At 47.3% G+C, this 20,060-nt stretch overlaps 1 protein-coding gene across 3 annotated transcripts in view; it reads right to left on the bottom strand.

The window, feature by feature from the left end:
* The window catches only part of SEZ6 (seizure related 6 homolog), a 1,141,307-nt gene that overhangs the window by 222,138 nt on the left and 899,109 nt on the right, over positions 1-20,060 (bottom strand). The gene's annotated exons all lie outside the window — the stretch shown is intronic.

Genomic DNA, 20,060 nt, shown 5'->3' with positions numbered 1-20,060 from the left:
ATTATTTGGCTATTCGTGTTATTTGATGCATGAGCCAGCAAACACCATATTTCTTCCTTTTTTCCTTTAAGTGGTGTTTCAACGATCTTTATACTCAGTCTTACATCTGTGTATCTTATTTATTGCTTGTACATCATTCTCTTTAATACAGTTTCGGATATTCTTCCTAAGCCTTTTTCTTTTTAATTGTATTCTTTTATCAAATTCCATTTGATGTTCTATATTCCATCTTTCATTTGTCGACTTGTATCTCTGTTTAATGCTAATGGCATCTCTTATCTGCTCTGTCAGTTGTTCAAACATACGTAATGTGCTATTTGCATCGTACATTACACTTGAGTCAAATGTTTCAATAAACTGTTCCAACAAGGGTTGGGCAATAGCATTGCCTTTGTCTATATTTTTTGGATTCCATTTTATAATCCCTGCTGAGTTTACTCCAATATCTCCAAATTATTTTTTTTATATTTGTCTCTCGTAGACGTCTTGGTGGACAGCTGTAGGTATAATTGGAGATGATCACTTTCATCTCTGCATCCTACAGCCATATCATTTACCCATGAGCGCACTCTTTTGTTCACAATCATGTAATCTATGTTACTCATGCTAGTTCCAGATATCCGAGTCACATTCATCTCACAGTCACCCGTGGTATTTCCATTCAAAATGGTCAGTTCAAATTTATTTAACAGCATTATCCATTCTTTGGCACTTTTGTTATTAATGTTTTTAGATATTGGTTCGGATGAATTTTCCTCTAAGACTACCTCAGACCTGAAGTTTATTCTTACATTAAAGTCACCTACGATGATCAGAGGCATGGTGTTACCAGTTTTGGCAAGAATTTTGGTTAACGTGGCAATATTTTCTTTGCTGCATTTGGCATCATGGGGATTGCATATATTTATGAGGACAAATGTATCTATTGTTGGGGTCTTACACAACTAACACCATTTTTGTAGATTCTAGATGTCTAACTCCACTTCAGGGTTGTTTGATAGAGGTTAGAAGGCCGCCTTTAGGCCGCCCTCGCGGTCCTTGTGTAGCAGTGCTAACATGATTAGTACGCCCATCTAATTCGCAGTCAGCCAGGTTTCCTGTAAGGCGATAATTCTAAATGTCTTTATGTTATCTAACAATCCCTCGTCACAGGTGTAGTGAGAAGTTCCTCGGGTATTCCATGAAAGTATGATGTCGGGGACATCAGGAACTCATTTGAAAATGGGCTTTAAAGGCTGATGGAAGCCACTGCCAATAACCATCAGCTATCTCTTGGTTGATTGGTTTCACAGGCATGTTCCTTACAGGTTTCTTATTATTTAAATTAGTCTGTTCATTGGATTTACACATGTCTCTCTTATTAATATCTGCTTCTTTTATAATTTTTTGTTCATACTTCTCTTTCGGCATATGTATTTCTTTGCATGTATATCCAATATTTTCAAACAGGTTTCTATGACTAAGTATAAATTCATCTATTGTCTCGTCATGACACCATAAATTAGTGATCATTTTGGTAGAGCTAATTACTTGGTCAACAATTTTGCTTGGTTGTGTCTATTTGTTCTATTTGCAGAGCCTTAATTGTGTCTCTCGTGTTTGGTGCAATTGTATTATTATTGTCTGTGGTATTTTTCACTTATACTTCATGTTAGTAATTGAAGGACCTTTGTTAAGAGCGAAGCCCAGGTGCGTGCTGTTAGGTCACAGCTCTTTAGGTCAGCCGTGGGGCGGGAGGGTGGGGGAAGAGGGCTGAAGCCCGGTCAGCTCAATGGTGTTGCGCCGCTGCCGCTCTTAGTAGTAAGGGGGTGTACCCTGCCGACCTGGATAAAGTCACTCGATAGCCAGTAGTACGTCTTTCTCTACTGATGCAGGGTAGCGATCTACATGCAGAAAAACAGCCAAGGAGGGAATTCTGATGCCCAACAAACCTAGTGATGGTAATAAAAGAGGGCCCACTTTTTAATTTTTTTTACCTAACGTCATTCCTTTCATCATTTACAAGTATTTCTTTTTTACGTCACAGAGACAGGAGTGTTAGGAATGTTCTACCACTACTGTATCTTAGCTAGTGTTATTTTCCTTCTATACTCCTAGGACTACAAGTGCCATAACAAAACCTGTGGGCGTGTTTTAAAGGCACGCCACAAATGAGCCGGTGATATGGCCCCGCGGGTCTCACTCATTCCTTGTCACAGACCTTCGCGCCATTGTTTTCAGTGGTGAAGTTAAATCTGCAGTTCAACAGAAGAAATACAGCAGGTATTCTGGAAATTTTGTCAACACTGTTTGAAAGTACTAAGTAAACGTTGATTCTCACTTGCATAGCCTGCTTGACTACTGTGGGCAGTGACTAGTATTGGAATGGTCTGTTCTCATTGGTGGATAATAAGGATGGCTGAATCCGTCTTGCTTTAGTGCTAGGTTCTCCCACCACACTCTGGCTGGGGGTCTCATCGAAGCCGGGTGACCTTACTAATCGTCCAGCGAGACTGCCAAGACAGTCAATGGTAAAGCCGGGTGTTTACCTATGGGGGCTCAGGACTTTTGCATGCCTTAGTTACGGGGATCAAGAGCAAAATTCACAAAGGAACAGCCTTCCCACTGCTCAAACCCCCAGACAACTGGGTGCATTGCAGCTCCTCAGGCATGGGGTGGACTTTTAACGCACTGGAGTGGCTTCAAGGTGCTACGGAGCAGCACAGGTACTGTGTAGCACCAACTCCTCACCAAATGAACAGCATCCACGTGGTTGGACCTCTCAAGACGAAGGTTTAGGCAAATGCCGGTGTGAGAAAAGGTCCCACTGACAGGCACTACTCAGATACCCAACCAGGTAGAGGTTGATGTTCTGCAGGTAAGGGTCTTGTACAGTAAGGCTCAGGGGCTCAAAGGGACACTTTCTTTATAGGGGCTGTGGTCAGTGCGGCGGGCATTCATTAACACAATGGGTTGGAATGGCCTCTATTGAGAAAGCAGGCAGTGGGACTTCTCCAGGATCAGATGGCCACGTGCCGAGGACTCTTCCTGCCTCTGGTCCAGAATAATGGTAGGCCAGCCCTGGGAGGAGGTTTTCCCCAGCCTTGGTGAAGCAGGGCTTGGTGAAGCCGCAGTTGCTTCGCGATTGGTTAAATCATCTCCAGACCCAAGGCAGTCAGCCCTAGGTATAGGGTGAAGGGACAAGTCGAAAGGCGCTCCTATCGAGTCAGGGGCCACATTTGACTTACGGGAATCGCTGCACGGATGCAACATTTCTAGCGGTGGATCAGGAGTGCAATCTGGGGGAGCAGGGCTTTGTAAAGTCAGGGACCGCTGTCAGCTCTCCTTCACAATTCAATATAGTGAGGGTGCCAAACCACAAGAGGTTCAAAGTGAATGCAAAATCAAACCCAACCCGGTCCTAGAGTGGGCCTTTTAAACATGAGGTCACTGCAGCCAGATGCTGTAACCCCAGTCCTTAATAACACCAAATGAAAACATTCACTGTCATGATTAGGGAATCGGCCCCTTGGCTACTGGGGCTTTGACATGGCAGCGATTTCTCTCTCAGGACAAGCGATATTGTAACAGAGTTAACATTTCATCCAAAACTCTAGATACATTTCTTTTGTTATCTAAGGTAACACAGCTTTGGCTTAATTCAGCTCACACAGCCGTATCTGCCCGAAATAAACCATGGGTTTATAAAAGCAGTCTGTAAAACAAACAGTAGTAAGGGTTCCAGTGTTCAGCGCATTGACATTTGCGGATAATACAATATTAATCCAGCAAAAGGTTAAAGCGCTAGGATACCATTAGAATGTAGAACTATTTATGGAAACCTAAATTAATTATGTGGCCGAGTCCAGGCATTAGAACATTCTTTTGAGAAATAAGCGACCCCATGATTCACTGCGAGAGCCATAGCTCAGCAAATTGGTTCCATTTTGCACTTTCTCCATGTAACCTACGCACAACGCCTTCTGTTCACCTAACTAAGACATCTTCTTGAAACAGCCCCTCGATGCCTCCGGGCTGTAGGCGCTTTTCAAATAGAAAAATAAATAAATAAATATTTTGCCAACACCCGTGTTTACGACAGGTGTTTTGCCGTAGGAGTTTTTAAGAAAAAAACTCATCAAACTTTTAAAAAATATATTTTTGGCGGGATCCCCCCAAACAGCCCCTTCATTTTACAATTTTTTTTTAATTTGCCTTCCCCCAAAACTTTATTCCCCCCCCCCAAAAAAAATTAGATGAGTTTTTTTCGTAAAAACTCCAGCGGCAAAACACCTGTCGTAAAAACAGGCGTCGGCGAAAGGATGCCATACCAGCAGATTAGGTGAGCAATGCAGAAGGACGAGAGGTCAGAGAGTGCCAGACCGAGGGAGTGGGAGCCAAGGCTGCCAAGCTCATCCTGAGCACCCCTACCCTCAATTAATTGACATAGTCCCTCGTAGGCTAGTGTTTGTTCTTCAGCAAGTGACATCTTTGCACCTGTTGGTGTGTTGGAGACCACAGTAGCCAGCTCTATTTTGTGATAGGAGTCTACTACCCATATTGACGAGCACCAGCCGAGGGCGACGGTCTTTAAAGAGGGTAATGGTCACCGAGCAAACACCTAATTGAGCCAGTAGGTTTGGGTCCAATGCTAGCAGAGCTGGTGTGGGTGAATACGTTTTGGTTTTCAGACACTTTTAACTTGAGTGGTGGAGTAGGAGTTACAACACAACAACAATGACGCAGTTCGAGCTGGCCAGAAAGGAGTCTGTGGCCAGCATGTACCCCCTGGCTGCACCACCAGACTACTGATGAGGAAGTGAGGAGATATTATGGTGATGGGTAAATAACCCCAGGTTGTAAACACAGTTCAGAAGAACATATTCTGGAGGGGTGGCAATTCAACAAGGAACCATGATGGAAAACTTGATGGAAGAAGATTGAGAGTAAAATTAAGAAATGCCCTCATCACAGAAAGGGAGATACTTACAGAACAGTGACCCAGAATGATTAATGAGAGTTACATGAGCAGCTAAAATAAGAGAAAAGCCAGCACGTGCCAATGTGAAGTAGTCATTGATAATGCACTGTGCTCTTGGTATTATTATTATTTTAGTTTTTATTTGTATTTTATTTTATTTATATACAGGAAAGAACAATGCTCTTTTGATCACAAAAGAACGTACAATAAGTAAGAAATGAGATTTGACGAGAAGCAGTGTGCTTCTTACAATGGGTAGTTTGAGGGACATTCTGAGCCGGTTGTGGAGGGGAGTAAATGGAGCAGTCACCGGGGACAATGCATAAGTGGACGTACATAGATTGAGGACAACCAATATTGGACATTTCTAGGTGCAGGCAGGCGGTGCGGCCAGCTGTGCCTGGGATGTGACCTTGATGGGTGAAGTGCTAGACTGGAGGCAGCCAACCTTGATGGGTGAAGTGCTAGACTGGAGGCAGCCAAAGTGAGGGACAGAGGGAGGCTAGAGGCGAGGGAAAAATGTTACTAGAAGGCAGATTAGAGGTAGATTAAGAGGATAACGCAGAGGTGAGGAGGTGGGATTTTAGTTTGTTTTTTAACACATCCATGTGGACTGTTTCTTAGCATTCCAGGGGAAGAGAATTCCATGCAAGTGGAACAAGAATAGAGAAGGGGCCGAAAGGTGAGGAAGCACAGGGCAGGCGAGGCACCACAATGGTTGTCGAGGATGCAGAGCGGAGATTACGAGAAGGCTTGTAGAGTTGAATAGAGGCGGATAGATACGATGGTGCCTTCATTTGTGAACCATGTTTTGCACTTTGTCCATGCTGTCATGTATTTTTCTCCTGGGAATGTGTACCGCACCCCTGGTATTAGGTACACTCCTATTACCAATCCACATTATGAGCACAGCGGTAATGGAAAAAAGGGGCAGCATCGGAATGAACACCACTTTTACAGTTCTGCCAAATTGCAGTTAACAGAAACTGGCGGTAATTCCACCGGCCCCTACTTCATTCAAAACAGTTTATTCCACTGGGGAAATTAGCACCACAAAAGACATTTTGTATTCCTCACTATTACGCGGTTAAATTCTGCCAAGATAGCACCAAAAACCGGTGGTAATTCATCCAAAAAATGGGTGCACCAAACAGGTGAAGGTAAGTGCATCCAGGTGAAGATAACGACCCCACAGGTGCACCATATAGCCCCCAACAGAGTTTGTAAGGCACACACCTTCCCCATACACATTTCCAAGCACTGTGCAGCCCCTACTCTACATTGACCTGCAGAAGATAGGGCAGCCGCAGCTACAATAAAGTATGAGTTTTGCAGTAGGACACAGTACCATTCTATGAATATACAATTTCCGTGCGACACAGACCTTACTGCTGCGCCTGCTTCCCTGGCTTAACACATGAGGCCCTGGTACTATGGAAGAGCACCCTGCCAGCATGCATGGACACCTACAGAAGACAGCACACTTGGATCCTGGGCATGTCACCACAAAGGTACATATGGATTTGAATGTGTTGGGGGGAAAGGGATGTGGCGGAGGCAAAGATACACCATGCACATGTTGCAAAAAGCTCCCTGAGGCATGATCCACATGGTCTCCCCAACACTCCATGCCATGACCCATGTGGCCTCCCTAAAACTCCATACCATGCCGCCTCAACAGTGAAGCACTTGGGCTGAAGGGATCGCATGTCCCAGAATGCATAGGACAGCAAAAGTGAAATTGCATTCTATTGCTAGAATGCCCCTTCCCTCACGGCTCATATATGGTGAATGCCGCAGTTGGTTACCCATGGAAGCAGAGGGGGAATCACCTCACCACTCCTATTAGTACACAACAGTATGGAGACAACCAATATGCTAATCGAGCACTCCGCCATATGCGCACATTCAATACACTGCAATGAACAAGAACACACCTTCATAGGCTCCTATGTGCAAAGTATCATGTAGGATCTACAGGGGGATTGAGGATGCACAATGGGGGTGCACCCATATGCAGCAGAGCAGAATAGGCATAACTCGTTGGGCATTGTCAACTGCAAGAGGAACCACCCTGCAAGGTACTTGAAAGAACTCACTTAACTTTAAGGAAGTCAAAAGCCAAAGCCACTTAGGATGGACAAGTATGACCATTACCTATATGCAAGTGACCCAGTGTCATCAGATTTGCCGGTGACTCTGGTTACCCGCAACTGCCATGGTTCATGACCCCGACAAGGAACCTTGGGACACCACAAGGCACACAGAAGGACCAGGGTGTGCAAGATTGGTAAGATCATCCTTGCGTGTGTGGTGCGGCATCAGATGTGCATCAGGCGTTATGTTCCATTGCCTGCTAAGGTGAACATGGCACAGCCAGACTTGGGGGAGCAGCATGGTCTTGCAGGCCAACTCAGAATGGCATTGCTGAAAGAAGGAACAGTCACTTGAGGCATCAGGAACTGATAGACCATTTTTTTCTGAACAATGGTAAGCACACTGCACACTCTAAATAGAGGAGTCACTGTAGTAACATTTATGACATGACCAAAAAGGCTACCGGATCTTTACTTCTTATGCAAACTCCATTTATTGAATGCAACATGATGTAGCCTTCCCTCCACTCTCAATCGCCAACAGCCATGCCCTCCGTCATGCCATCTCTCCACCCTCACTCCTCGTCTCAATGTCATCATAGAGTCTAGCAATGACTTCTTCCTGTTTGTTTCTTGGCCAGGAGCTGCCGTTGATGTGTGAGTGGTGGTGCACAACGACCACCGATGGGGAACCTCTGCTTGTGGCCATTCTGTAGAGGTAATGGAGGGAGAGCTGACTTCAGACCACGCTTGTATTCCAAGAATGCACCTGTTGAAATGTCACCCAATGATGGCCTGGAGCTCAAGCACTTCCTTTACATATCCTTGTCCACCTAGTGTCCATTTCTGCTCACCTGGTTCGGCTTGTCTGCCTGCTCCCACCTCTGCTGCTCCTACTCCCTCGACCCCTGCTATGTGCAGGATGCTTGCTACTTTTTCCTTCTAGGGGGTGAGGCGCAGTGGCTCGACTGTGCCTCCTTTAGAGGCACAAATATCTTGCAGTGGTGAATAGTGAGGAAACTGGACACAAGCATTGAGGTTGTTCCACCTCTTAAGGCAGTCTTCTACATCTCACTGCACAGTGGCCACTGCCTCTACCATGTCCCTTTTTTAATTCCACGTAGTGGCCTTGCAGTGGATGAATGTGTTGCGGTGAGGGCTTCCAAAATGCTCTTTTGTTTGGTCCGCCACCTCATCTGCTCGGAGCTGCATGTCTGCTTCAGTAAAGCTGGGTTTGCGTACCGTTCGACTTACCTTTGTTCCCCTGCATGCTTCTGCAAAGTTTGGTCTTGAGATGTCTATGGGAAGTGCTGGATTCAGGATGGAATGTGTTTTTCGATATGGCTGCCGCTGAGCTTCCGGTTCCCGCAATGACACTGTTTCTGATTGGCGCTAATTCCGCTGGCGGAATTGCTTTTCTGTAACTCCTCCAATTTTCCAGCAGCAATGCTAATTCCTATAAAAACTGGATTGCCAATCGATGTTCGTTTTTCGTGCCATCCTGCAGACAGAATACCCATTACCGCCGATGGTTGGGGTGCGCACACTCATCCTCGTAATTTGGCCCTAGTTCCACTGGACGCTGTGGCTTGAATGCTGATTTTATCTGACAGAATTAGCGCCGTGTGTATCACCACAATCATAGTGAGGACCATTGCTTGCCCCAATTAACATGCACTTTATCTTTAGGAGCAGGTCTGAGACATTAGCATTTCACTGTGTTTTCCTGGTGAGTGAAACCAGTACAATTTTGAAAAATTAAACACAGAAAATGAACCTTAAAGGTGGAGCCCAAAATATGACTAATCAGACTGGGTAAGCCTGCAGAATGATGGGTGTGTATAGCAGAGTTGTTTTTCATTTGACCTTCTTTTTCTCCCAGTGATACAGCTAGTATTGTATATCTGTGAGCCTTCAATCCTCCTAGCGGCAGTAAAAGCTGTTCTTGTTACATCGTCTGCCTATTCCTGTTATGACGAATCAACTTCCGGGTCACCAGTGGTCCAGGGATGAATATCGGTTTCTAAACCATCAATCAGCCCCATACCTCTAGTACACCAGAAGGGATCTGAACAGTTTGGAAACACAAGTCAATTATAGACCTCCTTGTCCAATTTTGGTAACATGGATGGAACGGCAAGCTTATCTCCGTAAGGTCATGGATCGTTGGTTAGTTGCAACCCAGCGAAAATACAATTATTACCCAATGATAAACTTTAATATTATCACAACAGACAGTTCTAGCACACTACAAAATAAAACCCACCTTGTAGAGGAATGCAGAGGACAGACAGTTTCAAGAAGGAAAGGGGATGCACTCTGGATGCTGACAGGAGGATAGTCGATAAAACAATCATTCATAACTGTTTAAGGTTATTTGGTTTCAGCACCAATGGAGCAATGGGTCATAAAATATCGCTAGGGGCCTTCAGAGAAAGGACCAGGTGGACAGAACCACAATGTATCTTGTGCCTGTAGAAGTTCTTGGTGCTTGACAGCGTCAAGTCGGTTTCAGGGCACTATGCAGCTCCTGTGACAGAGTTCAAGATGGGAGACAGCTGCGGGTATCAGGCGGCAGGCATTTCGGTAAGTGAGGCTCGGTGACTGCAGGCTGGTCTACACTGCGGCTCAGGGTCAAGAATCGTTGTCGCTGTGTTGGTTGGCGGATCTGGAATGCTGGTCGAGGTGTATGGGATGGCTTTAGTGACTGCAGTGGACAACAGTCAGTGGTGCAGCTGGTCGTGGTTCGAGGGCTCCACTGCCCCAAAAATGTCCTTAAAAGATGGAAGCTGGTTGATGCTTGTCGTGGCACTCCTAGCTTCTTCTCTGGGCTTGTGTTGTCCTTTAAGGCAGACGCCCCAAAGCTGAGGAGGGTGTTTGCAGGCCTTGTCCGTTGTTCATAGACTCTCTGGCACTTCCCACCTAGGAAGCTTGCTGGCAGAACCTAGCAGGGCACGTTGTGTGCTGGCTGGGTAACAGTTCTGGAGCTGCTGGATGGGTCCTCTGAGTTTGGTAACTCCCTATGTTCCCTGGGAGATGTTTAGGGGACAGATCTCACTTCCCTCTTGGAAATCCTTGCCTTCCTTCACTGGTGGAAGCTGTAAGGCAAACTGTACCTTCAGCCAGGGTTCAAATTAGTTCTTCTTACTCCATCTGAAGTCATCAGATGATCTGCTAAAAGAGGGGCTCAACCCTCTTTTAAAGCCAAATGAGTCCCAGTAATTGGTGCAGGCTAGGCCTACCTTAATGAACCAATCCTCGGTCCCCACCAACAATTTTCTGTTATGCATGAGGTGATAACCAGAGTGCTTTGCAACAGGAAAGGTAAAGGGTGAAATCATGTACTAGTAAGTACTACCCATCTTCCTTTCTGTTGTGGATCAAAGGGTCCCTCTAGTTAATTGTGCTCTCTGTGGTTCCTGATCAAAGCACAGGTATCCCTTGAAATTGTGGCGAGAACAGACGTTCTGTCTCCATCAAATCTCATATTTCTATCCTCTGAAAGGGGGTCCCCATGCCGGGGATGCATACTGTAAACAGTTGTCCCAGACATGACAGTTCATTGCCCTTGATGCTAAGGGTGGGAGCTGACTTCAGGTTGACACAGATGCATATCAAAAGGGTGTTGGGTATCCCGTCCTTTATCAGTTCTGGGATGAGGCCTCTTGCAGGCCTGCTTCAATTAACTTCTCATCAGTATGTGCTGCCAATCAGCAGGGCGGAAAAAGGAGAGGGCGGATCCATGGAGCCTTTGTCAGTTAATGACGCTGGCCACAGGAGGCAGATTTCACCTTCACCCTTTCCCCCTTCTTGAGATGCTTTGATGTGCCTGTGGCTGTCACATTCCAGCTGAACATGACAGGAGGACTGCACCTGTAGGCTGTGTCTACCCAGTGTACACGTGACTATGTGTTTGTTGTGTGGCAAGCGTAGGCAAATGTGTGCAGATTCATGGTTGATCCAATTTCCTTACAAAATTTCAAAAAAGCCCAGACAAGCACACACTCCCCGGGCGGATGGTCGAATTCCTCACACCAGCACCTGGAATTTGACCAGGTGCCAGTAGGGCTTTGCTAGTGATAAGACTTATACTCTTTTCCTAAACTCAGTTAGTTGACTAATTTAAGGAAAACTTGCTGAGACAGGGGACATGGTGTGAAAAAAAAACGGGACTGTCTCCCCAAAACTGTGATGTTTCGGCTCCCCTAGTGTAGTGAGTGTGCTTGCCTGTGACTGATTGAGTCGGGGAAATTTTGTTGGTGTGTGAGTTTGAGCAAGTATAATCATATGGGTGTGTGTGTGCGCGCGCACAAGATTGACATGTGTTGAAAGGGCTGATTCATGGAATTATTTGCGCTGAAAAACAGGGATTTGTGTGCCATTCTGCCCGCAAATCCCTGTTTAACAAATGGGGATTTGCGGGCAGAATGGCGCACAAATCCCTGTTTTTCGGCGCAAAAAATTCCACGAATCAGGCCCTACGTTTGCATGCAAAATAGTGGTTGTGCCAGTGAGCGTTTGAAATAAATGTGTATTATGTATTCGTATGTGTGTGAGTGAAATTGTGGCTTTGTGTGAGAGTGCACATGATTGACATGCTGAATGAGCGTGTGTTTTTAGGCGAGTGGAAATATTTATGTGTGTGAACGTGTCTGTGCAAGACTTACGTGATCACTGTCATTCTGTGTTTGTGTGGCGGAGCGGCTTTAAGTGCATCAGTGGAGTTGTGACTGTGTGTTGCAAGAAAGTGCCTCTTTGTGGTAGTGCGTGTGCTTGTGGAATTGCATCTGAGGGTTTAGGTTGCTTTGAAAATGATCCGAAAGTGCCAGCTTCTGTCAATTTGTAGTGTTTGCGTTGCGTTATTTCAGACTAATCTCACAGCGGGCTCCGGCACACAGTGCAGCTGCCATTACCGGGGCATTATCTGCCGGTTCCCCTCTGTGATTACACTAATGTTGCCGCCTTGGGGCCATTTCTGTGCCATCAACGCTGACTCAGTCCTTCCCACAATGCCGCCTGCTTCCTGCTCCGCTGCACCGCCTCTCCGCTCCTCTGCGCAATTTACAATGCTTTGCCTAAATCTGTGTTTTAAACAAGGAGTCAGATTATAGGTTATTTGCATAACTGTTAAAGGGAGTAGGATTGGCAAGAAGGTTTAAATTTATAACAGAATCTTGTCAAGTGTAATTGTTGTACGCAGAAGAACGCTGACTTTGGCCCTCATTACGAGTTTCTCGATAACCCACCGCTAGTGCCGGCGGGTTACCAGCAAACTCATTTTACTGTTACCGGCACAGGATATTACGGGTGCCATCAACAGTAGTAAGTTCCCATTCCATGCTGTCCCATAGGACTCCGTGGAATGTGTTTGCCCCTATCACCGGCACCGGTAGTACTGGTGCCGGTGATTGGGGCAACTCCCGGCAGGTCAGGCTTGCCAGCAGTTCACTGCCCCTAACAGCAAACGCGGAGTGTGCCAGACCAGTAAAAATGCCGGATTTGGTGTTATTGTAATCTTTTTTGCCATTTTTACAGGACCAACACACTCGTAATGAGGCCCTTTGTTTTAACGCTGGGAAAAAGTGACATTCACAGTTCGACCGCATCAAATTATTCCCCAAACTATTTTTCTTAACTATTGTATATATAATCGTCAGGTCATCACATTTAAAATGCAGTCTTAAATCAGCTCATACTTAATTTGATCAAAACCTACTTCGGATTCTTTTGGTTAAACATTCCCTTTGCTAAGAATCCCTACTACACTATCAAGCCCTACTCCCACAAAATCCTTTTTTTAACAAAAATAAATCTATGGCCCTCATTACAACCCCGGCGTTAACCAATGGTGCTATTAGCGCCATGGTTAATGCCGGTAACTTAACGATTCCGCCATGGTGAAATGGGGAATTACCACCCCATTCTAAGCTTGGCGGGGCGGTAATTCCCCATTTACCATTGGCCCTTCCCCATTCCCATTTTTGCCCCATAGGGTTCAATTGGAAAGGGGAAGGCGGTAATTACGGTACCGCAAATTGCGGTACCGTAATTGCCTTCAAGGTCCCTTTGCGGGTCCCTACCTTAACGGCTGGCCCAGACCAGCCGTTACGGTCAGGAGCCAAAAAGAGACCTCGTAGTAAGGCGTTAAGGGGTTAACGGCGCCGCAACCTTTTATGTGTTTAAAATGTGTTTAACAAAATCAAATTGATACACTAAAATTGGCCTTTTATTGTTGGAACCAATCAATATATTTATGAAACGCAATTTGATTTTCTAATTTCAGTGAGATAAAAAGCACTTCCCAAATCACTTGATTTGTGGCAGAAAAGCGCATTTTCAATTTCAAACTGAAATTGAAAAAAATATCTTCAACCCAGTCCAATGGTTGTACATTATATGATATGATATGGCATTTATAACGCGCCCATACACAAGTGTTTCAAGGCGCCAAGAGGCAAGGGAGGGGAAACAGAGGGAAGACAGACAACGGTCCTACTAGGCTAGGTGTCATTCAGATCGCCCAAGTGCAAGGGAAGGGGGAAAAGGTAAGTGCGGGGGGCGGAGGGGGAAGGGAAAGTGCAGTAGATGAGATAATAAATAATAATATAAATAAAGAGCGGCCAGAAGGTGGCAAGTGCAGGGTGAGTGCAGACAAAGTGCTGGTGGGGGGACTGTAGGGATGCAGAAAACAGTCTCCAGGTGCTGGGGTTGCCAGGGAGGCAGTGCAGGCATGCAACTGGCAGGGCTTGGGACCGAAATCAGATGGGTGGCCAGGTAACCAGTGCAGTATAGGGTCAGTCAGGGCTTCAGCAGGGGAGAGGGGGAGAGAAAGCAGAAGCAAAGAGGAAGGTTTTAAAGTGCTTCCGGAACCTAAGATAGTTCTCCTCAAGTTTCAGGGAGGCAGTTCCAGAGGGAGGCCCCAGCCGAAGAGAGGCCTGCCAGAGAGCTACAGGAAAGGAAGGAGTGGCTGTGCTGATGAGCATAATCGCAGTCTTACTGGCATTAAGGCAGAGGTCATTGGCGGCACACCACTCCTGGATGGCAGACAGACAGTCTAAGATGAGGGACGGAGAAGAGGTGGCTGAAGGTAGCCTGAAAACGAGCTGAGTGTCATCCGCATAGCCCTGGAAGTTGGGGTAGAGAGCGGCAATGCGGTGGGCAAGGAGTGCCAGGTATTGGTTGAACAGCCAGGGAGAGAGGTTAGACCCCTGGGGGACACCACAGGTAGAGAAAAAGATAGTAGAGAGGAAGGACCCAAGTTGGATCTGGGAGGGTCCGTCTGAGAGGAAGGAAGTCAACCATGCCAGGGCCTGACCAGTGATACCTAGGTTATCACGGAGACAGTTTAGCAGGATGGCATGGTTGACAGTGTCAAAGGAAGACGAGAGATCAAGCAAAATGAGGTCACAGGGGGTGTTAGAGTCAAGGTTGGAGAGCAGGTCTTCGCAGATGTTCAGGAGAGCAGTTTCCGTGCTTCTGGCAGTTCTGAAGCCAGACTGATGGTTATGAAGACAACCAACGGATTCCGTGTGAAGATTAAGCTGCGAGATGGCCAGTTTCTCCAGGAGCTTGCCCAGGAAGGGAGTGATAGAGATTGGGCGATAGTTACCCGGGCAGGAGGGATCGGTTGAGGGTTTCCTAAGAAGAGGGTGCACAAGGGAGTGCTTCAGGGGGGATGGGAAGACTCCGGTGGCAAAGGAGTGGTTGCAGCAGTCAGCCAGGGCAGAAGCCAGGGTGTCCATGTGGTCCTTGATGGTTTTGGAGGAACAGGGGTGAACCTGTTTTGATGAGACTTTCATAGATTGGACTTGTCTAGAATCCTTGTCAGTGGAGAACAGGAGAAAGGCAGAGAAGGAGGGAGGAGAGGTGGCTACAGAAGAGCCAGAGGAAGAGCAGGGAGTAGAGGGAGGGAGGGGAGAGGAGGAGAGTGAGGACAGGATTTCCTGAGTTTTAGAGATGAAGTGAGAAGCCAGTGCCATGCAGAGGGCCTGGGAGGGGACAGGAGAGGTAGAGACTGCGGCAGGATTGGCCAATTCCTTGCAGATTTTAAAGAGTTCAGCCGAGTTGTTAGATGTTGCTGAGATGCGGGCTTGGATATGAGCTCTCTTCTTGGTGAGGACAGAGAGTCAGTTTTGCCTTTGGAGCAGGCGGCAGGCCAGTTTGTCAGAAGATGTACAAGAAGCACGCCATTTCCTCTCGGCCACCCTTGCGTTTTAGGGTGACGAGGTCTGTGTCATACCAGGAGTTGCACTTGGCTTTGGGTTTCAGGTGGATCCTCATGACAGGGGCAGGGATATCAAGAATATCAGATATAGCAAAGTGGAGCGTGGAGAGGGCTGTGTCAGGGTGAGAGTCAGCCAGCGGGAAGGGGGTGTGAGAAAGTGGTGGCGAAAGCCTCAACTGATACACGCTTCATGGGTCGGATGACCGAGAAGGTGGGCGGCAGTGATGGAGGTGGCTTGACCTGAGGAGTAGGGAGGGTGAGATACGAGGAAAGGAGAAAGTGATCACTCCAGGAGAGATAAGTGGTGAGAGGGACAGAAAGGGGAAGGTCTGAGGAGATCAGAACATCCAGCGTGTGCCCTGCAGAGTGAGTCGGTGCCAGAGGGGAGAATAGTGAGTGAGAGAGAGTCGCAGAGGTCGCAAAAGAGTCCAGAGGGAGGACAGGAGGCATCCAGGTGGATGTTAAAGTCTCCAAGAAGGAGGAGTTGAGTGGTCGAGGCCAGGACTGAGGAGGAGAGGTCCGCCCACTCAGAGAGGAAGGAGGAGATCTGACCAGGTGGCTGATAGATAGTAGCCATAGTGAGGAAATGGCTAGGAGAGAGAGCGAGCCTGCAGACGAGGCATTCAAAAGAGGAGTAGGCCTGCGTAGGAATGACATAGGCAGGAATCCACTCGGGAAATATCAGGGCTACACCCCCTCCGGAGCGATTTGACCTGGGCACGGAGAGTATCTTGTAGCCGTCAGGGAGGAGTGTGTCAAAGCTAATGACAGAGCTGGCCGTGAACCATGTCTCAGTGAGGCCGAGGACATCTAGGTCAAGTTCTTCCAGAAGGCGGCAGATGTCGGAGGAGTGTTTGACAGCTGAGCGAGAGTTAAGAGTGTCAATGTGGAGAAGGTTGCCATCTTTGAAGGACTTCTGGGGAGGGGTACAGATCAGAGGTACGCCCTGCGGAGGTGTGGAAGGAGCCTGAGGGGTGGCAGAGAGGGAATGAGGGGGTAAGGTAACCAAGGAGGAGGCAGCCAGGGGAAGCGAAGCCGTGGAGGGTGGAGAGGGGACAGCAGGAGAAGAAAGGAAATTGATGAGACGCGGGAAGCGTCTATAAAAGAGGTGAAGGTTGGCCTGCGGGCCTTGGACCAGGCCGGTCCCATTTGAATAAACATTAATGATGACCTTAGAGGAATGGAAGGAGGACAGGAGAGCATCCCACCGGGTGCCACCATTAATGGGAGAAGAAGAGAAAGGAGAGAGCACACAGACCATATGTAGGGTCCATAGTTCTGGCGAGGGAACCACAAAGAGGATGTTGGTGAGAGTTTCCTTGGAGGTTGGCACTGGTTTAGGTGTCAGCGATAGGGAGGCCTGGGTTTGAGACCAGGATATCCTTTTAAACTTTTCCTACCAGATTTCATGAGAAGGGCAGGTTAGTCAATAGAGAAGCAGTTAGAAAAGATAGGAGAGGCAGAGAGCAGCATGGAGTGGTAGTGGTGAGGGGAAACACTAGGGAAGGACACCGAGCAGTCTGCAGGCAGATGAGACAGCAAGAGGCAGGAAGGTTGAGCAACAGGACAAGAGGGCAACACTTAGGATTTCGTCCATGACATGACATACGCTCCCCCTCTTGGTCTGTCCCCCACCTCTCAGTTTAACTTACATGTCTAAGAAGTAATTTTTAAAGGCGCGTCCTGAGGCAACACATCACACAACCTTGGCACACCCCATACCTTTTTTGTGGTCAAAGTACAAGTACTGCAACAGACAAGTTCAGGTCAAATTATGCGTGAGTCCGGTTATGATTTGCAAAGCCATTAACACCCACTGGACCATGCACAGAAGCCACTGTGCACCAATCTGCAAGTGAAAATCTCTGTGCTGAATTGGCCCAACCACTTGCTGTCCAAGACGGAAGGTAGACGACAGTGTCAGGGTTCGTCCTATCGACATCCTGGTGCTGACAGCAATCCATGCTATTGATCTGCTTATCGCGGGGGTTGGCTATCGCAGTGCACATCTCGTGTTCATCTACATCACCCCATAGGATGAGAAAAGGCCCTGTTGGGATATCTGCTCCTGTAAACAATTTCAATTGGGCCAATATTTATTTTCCCACAGTCGATTGTTCCTCGGCATGCCCTCCGTGTGTGGGACATCGCGCCCTTTTGACCACACCTCCTTCCCCACTAAGCTGACGTAGCGGGATCCATTGGGTGGATTCTTGCGGGGGACTGTGCACTCTTTTAAAAAAATGCGATTTTTAAAGAAATGTAAACTTTTATACAGTGCTGGACCCAACCAGAGGATCTCTGATTTCAAAGGGTGGAGGAGAGAAGGACGTTGCCATTTTCAGAAGAGTACAGGAAGATCATGATAAAGGAGAGCAAAGGGTGAGGTCTGGCTGGATCTGGAGGGGAGAAAGAGGTGGGTGGGTTTCGAAGGTGGGTGTTACCGTCTCTAGGTGCCCATTGGTGAAAGCGTGCTTTTGTGTGCAGGTTAGCTTGCAGTTTGCAATGCGTGGGAGATTTTTGTTGACTTGGGGTGATGGGTGTAAGTTTGTTGTGGAGGTAAGGTGGGGTTTGGAGGTGGCCGGCTTGTAAATGATGCAGAGGCCTTTGAAGGTACTTGTCCGTGGCATTGGTAGCCAGTGGAGCTGAGAGGGCGCTGAGGTGATGTGTGAGTGTTTGGGTAAGTGTAGAATGAGTCTTGCTCCTGCATTCTGCATGGATTGCAGAGGGGGCAGAGAGTTGTTGGGTGCGGAGCGAGGATTGTGTTTCCATAGTCCAACTTGGAGAGTACCAGTGCCCGGTCTGTGGTATGAAAGTGACCAAGGGGAACGATGTGATTTAGGAGGTGGAGTAGTTGGTTTCATGCTTCTGTGATGGCAGAGATGTGCTTTGTGAAGGGTAGGCAGGATTTGTGGTGAAACCTCCGGACTTTAATGGTTTGATATGATATAATCATTTATTTATATAGCGCCTATACACAATGGGCCTCATTACGAGTCCGGCGGTAACCGAGGCGGTAAAACCGCCTCGCTTACCGCCGGACTCTTATTACCATTCCGCCTCCGTGATTCCCGGAATTACCTGGGCATTACAACCCCGGTTTTCCGGGAATCACGGAGGCGGAATGCCGGTCTTTCCTCGTCCACCTGCAGGCGGGCGGTGTTAAACCCGCCAGGTCAAACCTGGCAGGAACATCACCTCCCGCCTGCAGGAGTCTGGATCAGGCGGTCCGGAAACAACGGTGGCGGCGGGTTTACCGCCACCGTTATTTCCAGACCGCCTGATTTATAATGAGGTCCAATGTGTTTCAAAGCGCTTCATGACAAGGGAGGGAACAAGGGAAAATACAAACATTTTTACAGGCCATGAACAACAAGAATGTGAAATGAACTATCGTACTCGGCCTAATGACATTTAGCAAGTGCTAAGACACAGCTATGAAGTAAATGGGAACAGACATGTGATTATCGTACTATGCCTGATGACATTTCTGGTAGAGCTGGAGAATTACACGAGGTGAGAGAGAGAGGAGGAAAAAGGAGGGAGAAGAACAAAACAAACGGCTATCGTACAAGGCCGGACGACATTTCAATTAGTGCTGGAGGGGGAGGGGGAGAATGTCAAGTAAGGGGGGTAGACATACATTTGTTACTATCATACTGGCTCCAGGGACAATTCTGATACAGTAAGTGCATAGAAAAAAGTAAGGAAAGGTGGTGGAGAGAGAGAAAGGGAGGGAGAGGAGAACAGAACAGAGAGTAAAAAAAAGTGAAAAGAGCAGAGAAGCAGAGTGGGGAGCGAAAACAGTTGCAGAGGTCAGTAAAACACTTAATGTTGCCCGGGAATAGAAAATGTGGCAAGGATTCACAGTAACTATGGGCACAGTATGGAGAAGGATGCTTGAGGGCTGTCTATGGCAAGTACTTTGATCCAGAGGGTGAGGTCAGGTTTATGTATGAGGCCGGTGAGGTACATTAGTAGGTGATAAGTTCTCCTTCTGGTTTTCATGCATTAAGATGGGGGCTGCCCTTTCTCAGCGATCTCCCAAGTACTGGCCTCCATTCTCTGACAAGGGCATTTGTGGGGATTAACCACTTGAAGACTTTGACACCGTGATCCATGTGTGTTAGATATAAACTATGAATAGTTCTCGTTTGCCTTGTCCAGTCACTCTATTTACTAAAGCTTCTCCCCTTTATTGCCCCATATTTCTACAAGACCCAGTCATAATAAGATAAGAATATTGCATCTTTCTATAGCACGGCATGCCAGACTCCTCCTCCTTTAAGGGGTTGCAATAAAAGGTACTATCAACATTACATTCAGTGATACTCAGTCCATCACTGGGCCGAGTGAGCTCTGCTGGGAATTTGAACTTTTAAAGTGCAGGCTGATTCCCTGCCCGAGATGAGCACTTTGACCAATGTCAACTTACCGCGTCCCACCCTGTCACGGATCTTCTTTGCGCAGCGCCCTGATGCCGCTGCCACACCGCTGCTGCTTCTCTGCTAACTCCTGGAAAACCCCAGTCTAACTTCAGGAGGGCACTCCCTTTCCCCCCCTCCGGCACCCTCTCCTTTGCCCACCATCCTGCCCTTCGACAATGCACTTTTTGACTCTATTCCCCCTATTTTTACGGTGTGGGTCTATTTGACCTAATCACATTTGATTGAATTTATTTGACCTTTTTTTTGGTGTAAAATGCGGGGGGGGAGACCGCCCGCAACACCCCCCCCCCAGGGCCCCTCAAACTAATCTATACCCTTACCCACCCCATATA

Source organism: Ambystoma mexicanum, chromosome 9 (assembly GCF_040938575.1).
Source record: "Ambystoma mexicanum isolate Mex_15411 chromosome 9, UKY_AmexF1_1, whole genome shotgun sequence".
Classification (NCBI taxonomy): domain Eukaryota; kingdom Metazoa; phylum Chordata; class Amphibia; order Caudata; family Ambystomatidae; genus Ambystoma; species Ambystoma mexicanum.
The sequence above is the reverse complement of the archived record's forward strand: the minus strand, read 5'-3'. Positions and strand labels throughout refer to the sequence as shown.